Source organism: Cebus imitator, unplaced genomic scaffold (genome assembly GCF_001604975.1).
Source record: "Cebus imitator isolate Cc_AM_T3 unplaced genomic scaffold, Cebus_imitator-1.0 Scaffold199, whole genome shotgun sequence".
In the NCBI taxonomy this organism is placed as follows: Eukaryota; Metazoa; Chordata; class Mammalia; order Primates; family Cebidae; genus Cebus; species Cebus imitator.
Genome location: NW_016107514.1, coordinates 2,082,709 through 2,091,694, shown reverse-complemented (window position 1 = coordinate 2,091,694; position 8,986 = coordinate 2,082,709).

The following is an 8,986-nucleotide window of genomic DNA, read 5'->3' as shown; positions in this document are numbered from 1 at the left end:
TTTTTTTCTTCCATTTGCCCTCTGTCTGGCCTTATCTATGTACTCTAGTTTCCTACAAAAATGGCGCCTTGATGTTGCTTCTGACATTTCTCCTTCTCCTTCTGTGGAATCCCTAGAGTTCTTAGAAGATGAGCCTAAGCTCTCACTCTCACCTGCCTTTTTACCTCTGTTCACCTAACAGGCCTTACATACTTAATACTAATTATTGAAACTAAATGGGCCTTCCTGTAATGTTGATTTGTTCTTTGTGTCATTGTTCTCTTTTGTACTCAGAAATTAGCTTTTCATTTTCTAATTTGGTGGTGAATTCTGTACAATTAATCACTGCAGCATTTCTAACACTGGCTGACCCATCTCCCTTCCACACGTTCTGTGGGTCCTGAACATGGAGCCTTCTCTCTCTTTCTCCCTGTGTGCTAGTGGATCTACCTGCTCGTGGAAGTTTTCCCCATTTTCCAGCCTGGAGTAGAGACTGAGTTATCATCCCGCAGGGTGTGGGATGCTTTCCCTATGGATGCTTTTAGTAATTTGTAATTATATACCTATTTGCCTTTTGTTTAATGGCTTTTCACCAGGGCCATGTTGCTGCTACTGTTGTTGTTCACTATTAGAGAGGTAGCCTAACTCAGCTTCTACCCACCTATGGTCCTCATTTGTCTTGAAGCAGATAGCATCATTCTTGACACATAGATACTGGTGCATAACAGGTGCTCAAGAAATGAATTAATAAATTGAGTGTGTATGCAGATAGTTATTATATTGTGTAAGCATATAAAATTATTCAGATGCCTTTGGGGATTAATATTTTATTTCTCTTCATTTTTCACTGGGGCTACTGGAAGATTCCCCAAAACTCTTTAATGTCTCACAGCAGGCCACTCTTTACATGGCTGTCTGAATCACGTGCTTAAATAAAAGCTAGATGATGTAATTTTCCTGCACCCAAATTTACTAAGCTTCATCCCACTGCTTTCAGATTTCAGTGTTCACTCGTAAATATACACTTCTAGACTCCTCAGAATTGCACTCCTCCTCCCTTTCCAGGTGCCTTGCCCTAAGTCAGCCCCAGGCAGTTGTCCTCTGACCATGAGCATGTGGATTCAAGAGCTCCGGTTCTCTGCATGCTGTCCCCTCTCCCCTAGGCTTCCTCTCACCCCTCATTTCCACTCACTCTTTGACATGCCTTGAGATTTTTCTTCCTCTGTGGGACTTTTCCCATAGCCTCTNTGTTGTAGACTTCTGTGATTTAGTGTTTACTGAGCATGTCTTTTTTTCTGCACAGTGCCATACAATTGATATCCCATCAGACAGTAATCACCATGAAGGCATGAAGCAGCCTCTTAGGCTGGCTCCATTGTCTTTGTCACAAAATACTATGATTATTCAAGTCTGTTAAATTATTAATAAACCAAGTAACACCTGCTTCATACTTTCTAATGTAATGTATTCTGGTATGAGAGTGCTCTTAATAGAGCCATTTGGACTCCTTCTAATTGCCTTTGAACAGGTGAAACAGAGAACAGTTCAGCCAAGTGTATTGACATAATGTTGAATTTGTACTGTTAGTTAAATGGAGTTTTGCATTTAGAAATTACCTAGAACCTGCCCAGAGCAAATGAGGAGAAAAACATATTTTTTATTGGTGAAGGAAATAATGGCATAGGTCTACTATAAGGATCCTGATTCTAAAGTGAAATGTGATTGCAAAGCAATTTGTCTAAAGGCCGCTGTGCCATAAATACCTGTGACCAATTCTGTTCGTTGTCCCCAGGGGGATCATCAACCATGTTTTACAGGTGGATTTCACAACAATTTAATAAGCATATATGTTTACCATTATGGAGATGACTTTTGCAAGATATGTCTTATTTGGTGATGTATTTCCCCCCAACTTTTAAAAATGTGTGACAGCAGGGTTTATGACAGTTTATGTAAAATTATCCCAAGTATACTAAAAGTAAATAATCAAATAGTTTCTTTGCTTTCATAACAAATAGAAGGTTTGATCAATCTGTTCTCTGAGGGATATGCCAAAACCGGAAACCAAAATAGCTCATTCCCCTGCACTGTCAGGTATTCCCAATGGACTGTTATGCCTGGCTACATCAATTTTACTATTTTTTTTAGATTTATCTAGACACTAAAGTTTGGCATTTACTAAGAGGCATACTTTCTTCTTCTTTCCTGCTTAGGTGTGCTTTACAAGACTTTTGCTCCTACCAGCGGATAAAAGTTCCGGTGTTTCTGGCTCCCTTCTAGTCTCTATACAGCTCACCCATTTGTCAAAAGGTGAGGATTAAGAACATCAAGCTTCAAAACTGTGTTATTGGTAGTCCAGAAATCTTGAAAGTATTAATAGGCAAAACTGAATTCACTTTATTCCCAGTGATTTTAATTCTCCGGAAATGATGAAGTAATGGAATTTGCTATAAATAGATATCATCTTTAAAATATGCTTTGGATGATATGTACAAATGGTTACTGAAAGAAGACATGGTTTTAAGACAAAAATTGAAAATCCAGAGTATGTACTAACCAAAATGATATAATTCATTAATTATTTTTACTCTTCCACTCGAAGTGGCTTTTGAATTAGTTTTTCTTCATAGGTATCCCTCCAGCAAATAAATAAATGTCCTAATTCTGCTTGGGAAGAGATAACACTGTCACTGTACTTACATCCTGATTTGTCAGATTTCATGAACAGAGCAAAATATTGCTTCCCTCACTTGTATATTGTATGCTCTGCAGAATGAGAACTCATAGATAGCCAAGCAGAGAGAAGTTTCCCCATCTGTTTTGAAGTTTTGAAACTTTTGGGTAAGCTATTTGTAAGTGTATGGGGAATATTGTGTGATGTCAAGTTGTTCTTTCTAAGACCATAGAAGTAAAAAACATAAAGTGTAGTTGGAGTGCAAATTCTTACTGCTTGTTTACTTTGTGCTATTAACTTGATGCTATTAATTTTGTTCTGCACTTGTTTAAATATTCTTAATATAGTTTATATCTTTAAAAATATTGCAGATCAATTAAGCCCAATATTTCCTATCAATAATATACATTGTATGCATTTTAAGCTGTCTATATTAAAATTATACATTTTGAATTTTAATTATGTATTCTATATAATTATATATTATAGTGTATAATAATATATTTTTATAATATGCTATAAATATATAATTAAAATTTAAAATACATTTTATATAGATTTTAATATTAAAAGAATAAATATGAAAATTATGATATAAAGTTTAAAGATATGTAATTTATATTAAGTATTTAAACAGGTACAGAACAAAATATTTTATACACATATATATGTAAACTATATTTCTGTGGTTGACTCTGAGTGACAAGTAAAAATAAAAATTGAGCCCTTCAAATAAATTACTAAAATATGTGTGTATATGACATAGCTATAGATCTATCAACATGAACACACAAGGAAGTGCACACATGCACACATGCACACACACACACAAGCACGCATGTGCAACTTGAACACCCGAAATCACAAGTCATTTTTCATTCAGCATCTGACTGCCTGCCCTAATCAACTCTCACTGCCTACTCTCTCCTTCCCCAATTACACTGGCCTCCGTGGCTGGTGCTCAGCCATTTCAAGCCTGTCCTATCTCAGGGCCTTTGCACTTGCCTGGGTCATCTTTCCCTAGGTATCCACATGTTCATTTCCTTGAAATCTCTGCTCACATGTAATCTCATTAGCTAGGTTTTTCTACCCACTCTATATAAGTGAGTAATCCTTACCCTCTCCTCCTTAGCACTTCCTAATCTTGTTTTGTTATTCTCTATAGCATTTTTCATCATCTGCCATGCTATATACGTGTGTATTTATTTTTCCATAATCTGTTTACCTCCACTAGAATATGCCACATGAAGGAGTGGACTGTATCTCTCTTATTCCCTGCTGTACCCCTAGAGGACAAAATAGCAGCACAAATAAGTGCTCAATCAGAATTTGCTGGTTGATTGAGCCAATTATTAGTGCATTGTAGATAAACCGATGATTAAGAAATGGAACTCAGAAAAATGATCCTCTATATCTAATCGCGTTCTACAACCAAGTGTTATGTTCCTCTAAGAAGCTCCAATCTCTTGTGATGATCCTCCTTCAATGTTCAATTCTCTGCCCCAGTTCCATTTTCTCTCCTGCCTTATCCATGCTTGAAATGATTACTTCTCTCATAGAACAGGAAAAAGAAGATCTGTATCATTATAACGTGCTGGTGGATGATGATGGCACTGAGGTGATGTATCTGAGTTGTGTGAAGAGAGTCTCAACCTCCTTACCTGATTTTCATCATGTACAGGCCAATTCCTGGAAGGTATTAGGCGCTGAATGAGCTCTTACTAACCAGAAAAAATGGGGAGACAACAGGTGACAGGGAGCTTCTCTCAGCTGTGTGGTTTTTGTTTGTTCCCCACATATTTCGCATACCTTAGAGATTTCTTCAGATTAAAAGAAAACCATATTAATTTGGCTCTCATGCCTTTATACTTCAGAATCGAATCAGGTTAAACTACAAGGGAATTATAATTGTGCTCCATTACTTAAGACTTGCAAAACCTTGCCCTCAGAAACTTTAGTAAAATATTCATGTTCAAATAGAAGATACTTCATATTTTGATAATTTTCTCAAATCATCAAACCTCAAAGGCATTTTTGGAAGTAATTTCTCATTAATTTTGACATGAATATCAAGAAAGCCATTTTACAAATTCTCATCCTCTTTGACAATAGGATATTGAATAAAACATTTTATAAGATGATATTAAATATATTATCTATATTTAATAAAAAATTTGTTAGCATAATTTTTATAAAAACAAAACAAAATAAAAATTAACAAATATTAGCATTGAAAGACGTGCCCATAGGCATAAGTATGACTTTAAAATAAAGTCTTTCTGATAAAGAAATGAATGTCCAGGAATGCCTTGATTTTCTATACTATATAATAGATCTACATACTACTAAATTTATGTTTCTCTTTCTGTAAAACTATAGTGGAGTGAAATATCCAATATATAACAAGATAACTACAAATTCTACATCTTATGTAGTATTGCCAAATATTTATGTGTCACATAATAAAAATGACATGTTGCAGTCCACATTTTATCTTTCTAAGAATTGCCAGAGAAAATATTGGAAAGGCATTATAGAAGCATTTTCTTTGGACCCGGCAACCCAGGAGGAGTCAAACAAAGATGAATGGAGCCCAGTTGCCTGGCAGCAGGAAGGTCCGGTGTTAGAGATCATGATATCAAGAGACAGAATTACCTCTGTAAAATACGATGAGTTAAGTTTGTACATGCATCTTGTGTGTTGGATTTAAGTAAGATATCCAGGTGGAGGAATCTAGTTGGATTTAAGTAAGATATCCAGGTGGAGAAATCTAGAATTTAGTTAGAAATGAAATAAGACTGAGCTTAAATAGAGATTTGCAATTCGCGTATATAGAATGGTAGATGAAGAAGAGTTTAAAGAATGAAAAAAGGGCTTAGGCTAAAGCTTTGTGGAATCTGAAACATCCCCTTCTCTTTTCTAATTTATTGTGTAAACTGGGTCTTGCTATATAACTCAGCTAGAAAGTAATTAGTTCAGATGGACATAGAAAATATAGGAATTTTAAAAAGCAACAATTACCTACCTCAAGAATATTGTATGGCGTAAGGTAATGCATGCACATAATCCATCATTTATCAATTACATGAATATTTAGGGAAATAGGCAGTATTGTAAGTAATTCTTTGCTTTGGAAATGTTTCCTACATTCTGACTCTCAACTGTGGTGTATACCAGCCAATTTATTTCTTCCTTGCAGAGCGTGTATTTAATCAATATTTACAAGTAAACCGCTAGAGACTTAGTTTGAAATGGGATATTAAATTTTGAAATTTGTTTCAATAAACTAATGAAGGTTTAATCATTTTGTTGACTTGTAATGCTGATTTAATGGGAAGATATTTGAGGATTAGATGTTTGGAGAAATACAAAAAATGAGCCTGAGATATATATTTCTAGGCAAATAAATAAAATATTTGCATCTGTTTTGTGAGGCCCCTCATAATGACTTCCTCTTTAGTTCCTAACCATATTGTATCTATACGAGAAGTTCCAAAGTTCCAATATCATAAAATGTAAGGATAATTCTACCTTAGTGATAGTGAGCCCTAAAGTTTAGGAGTAGAGAAAGTAAATGACTACTGTATTTCCAACTCACTTAAGTTTGTAAAGCACTGCATTTGTCTACACTAGATTAATTCGGGACTTCTTCCAGTCATTTTAAGAACCCTAGGTCTGTAAGTCTTACTCTTAAATTGTCTAAGAACAATCAGTAATTGGCTCGTGGATGAGTAAGTGACCCAGATTCACAGCAGGAGATTTTGGCCAACTCTTCTGGGAAAGAGACTCTTGCTCTTTTTCATTGGATTTGAAAGTGAAAAAATGTAAGGAGTGCAGATGTTGTATGAACTTGTGCCCTCGAAGGGAGAGCTTGCTGAAAATGAAGCATTACGGATGAGAGACACACAAAGTGGAATTGGGGCCTTGTAACAGTATGTGAGCCTTGGCCACGTTGCCCTGAAACCAGCTCTGTCTTCAATTGTTTTTTTCCAGTTTTGGTGCTTAGTTCTTTTTTTAACAGTAGATTTAACTCGGGATTTTTTTGTCACTGTAAGTGTCCTCAAGGATAAGATAAGATAGTTTCTTATCGGTGATTTTGTTTTTCTCTAAGAAATTCTTAAATATAACTTCAGAGGAAAGTCACATCTTAAAATCTAGTACTCAAGCTATGACTATGCCTTGCTCAATATTCAGGAAGTCTTCTGGGTCACTCTGGTTGTCCCACAGCTCCAAGAAAAATTAGGTGCCTTCTATACTCAAATAGTTTAATGTCCCTGGCGGCCTCAGTTTGGTGTTTGGCTTGGAGACTGCATATGGTCGAAACTGAAACACCATTGCCAGGTGTGTTCTGAGCAGGAACTGCATCGGACTACATGATGCTTCATGGTCCAGTCACTGGGCATTTTTGCGATGTATGTTGGGATGTCTGCCAGCCACAAGCAAGCATGGCCGAACCATTATGATTTCTCAGAATTCACATAGCCTGTGTTGTCTCTGTCTCTCTCTTTTTTTTTTTTTTGTTAAGGATAAAGAGTTAAATGTAGACTCCATGTAAAACTCTATTTCCTTCACATTTGTTTTAAGGCGAGAGCAGGTGTACCCCTGTGCAATTCAGTGTTGCATAAGCACTTGGTGAGTGTGCCCTCCCCTGGCCCCAGTACCCAAGACTCAGTTTCTACTTGTGTCTGAGAAGATACGGTAAGGACTCTGCATTGTTGGACAGCACTTTACCAAACATTTGCAAGTCTGAATTTGTACATAGGAAGTAGCTGGTTATGCCCTTGATTTATAGATGGCGCTACTGAAACTCCCATAAGGCAGATCTTTTAATACCAAGTCTAGGCTCCTGCTATAATTCATCGGTATGGCTTTGAGTGATAGGGACTCATGAAGCCATCCATCTCCAGATGCAAGGGCGTGCTCTGCCTTCTCCATGTGGGAGTGTTAGAGAAAGCAATCACATCCTGTGCCTATGCTGCCCCCTACCCCTTTTTCTTTCCTTTGACTTTGTCCCTCTGACATCACCCCAGTGCAAGAATGTGTGAGCAGGCATGTCCAAAGTGCATGCATGTGTGCACGCACACACACAGACACACTCACAAATACACACACTCATACTATCTCTCTCTCTCTCACACACACAAGCACACAAAGCCTCTCCTTACTTAACTGTCTTTGGACTAGCCCTGTTTGCATTTTATCTTTCTAACGAGGACGTACCAAGAATTGTCAAGCCAGTGAAAAGGTTATTACACATTTTTGAAGTTTTTGTTAATGAAAAAGAACAAATTCTCATGGAAAACTCCATTTCTTCTTTTTTTTATGAGAAGAAAATAGAAGACAGTAGTTGGCTGCTTAAACATATTAGAGTCTGTCATTAGTTAATAAAATATGTCCATGTTTACTGTTATTGGGAAAATGTGTTGTGCCATACCAAATATTTTGTAGTAGTTCCAAGCTGCCAAGAAAGAGAAACCCCAAGGAATATTTTTAGTGTGATTTTAAGCCCTGTGAAATTAGCTCCTTTTTGGACTCCTGTTAGTGCAATGAAGCACGAGATCTTTTCTAAAAGCTCACAACTGGTGCACCTACCGGAGATTGCATCCCATGTCCCTGGATGGTCAGCATGGCACCTGTGGTCAGGTGGTAGAGAGGGGAGGTCTCCAGGAACTATTTCTACTTGCTGTGCTGCCCAAGGACTAGAATAGCAATGGATCTTGATCCCTTCATGGAGGAAAAGCCTCCCCCAGCCTTTCCTATTGTTTGTTTTTAGAACAACCCCCAAACACAACAGCGTTTCCCAGGAAATGTTTCATGTTACACTGCACAGATAAATAGCCAGCAACGTTCTCACTTCTCATAATCTCCAGAACTCTTATTTAACGAGATTTTAAAGATTTTTAAACTTGCATTTTATTTCATTTTAGATAATTTTTAAGAATATGTCTTGTGCAAAATAGTGATTGTATTGGAGAAGAAACTTTTTGGGTTGCATTTAAAGATCTAGGAGAAGTTTGATGCTGGCTAAAGTAGGGCAGGGGAGGGTATAGCCTGGATTGTGGGCTTTTCCTTGTAGCTGAAACTGTATGTTTGAGTAGATCAAACTATACCTTTATGTGATGAAACTATTCATGCTGTATAATTAGTTTTTACAGAATAGCAGAACCGTACTTATATAAACCACTTAATGGGAATTAAGTGTTTAAACATACTTATAAATATCTTTATGCCTCTGAATAGTGTGCTATTTTTACATATTTCTGCTGGAGTAGATACTTTAAAAATAAGTTTATTAGCTATTCTTACATATTTTCCTATAATGAGTGTGCCTTG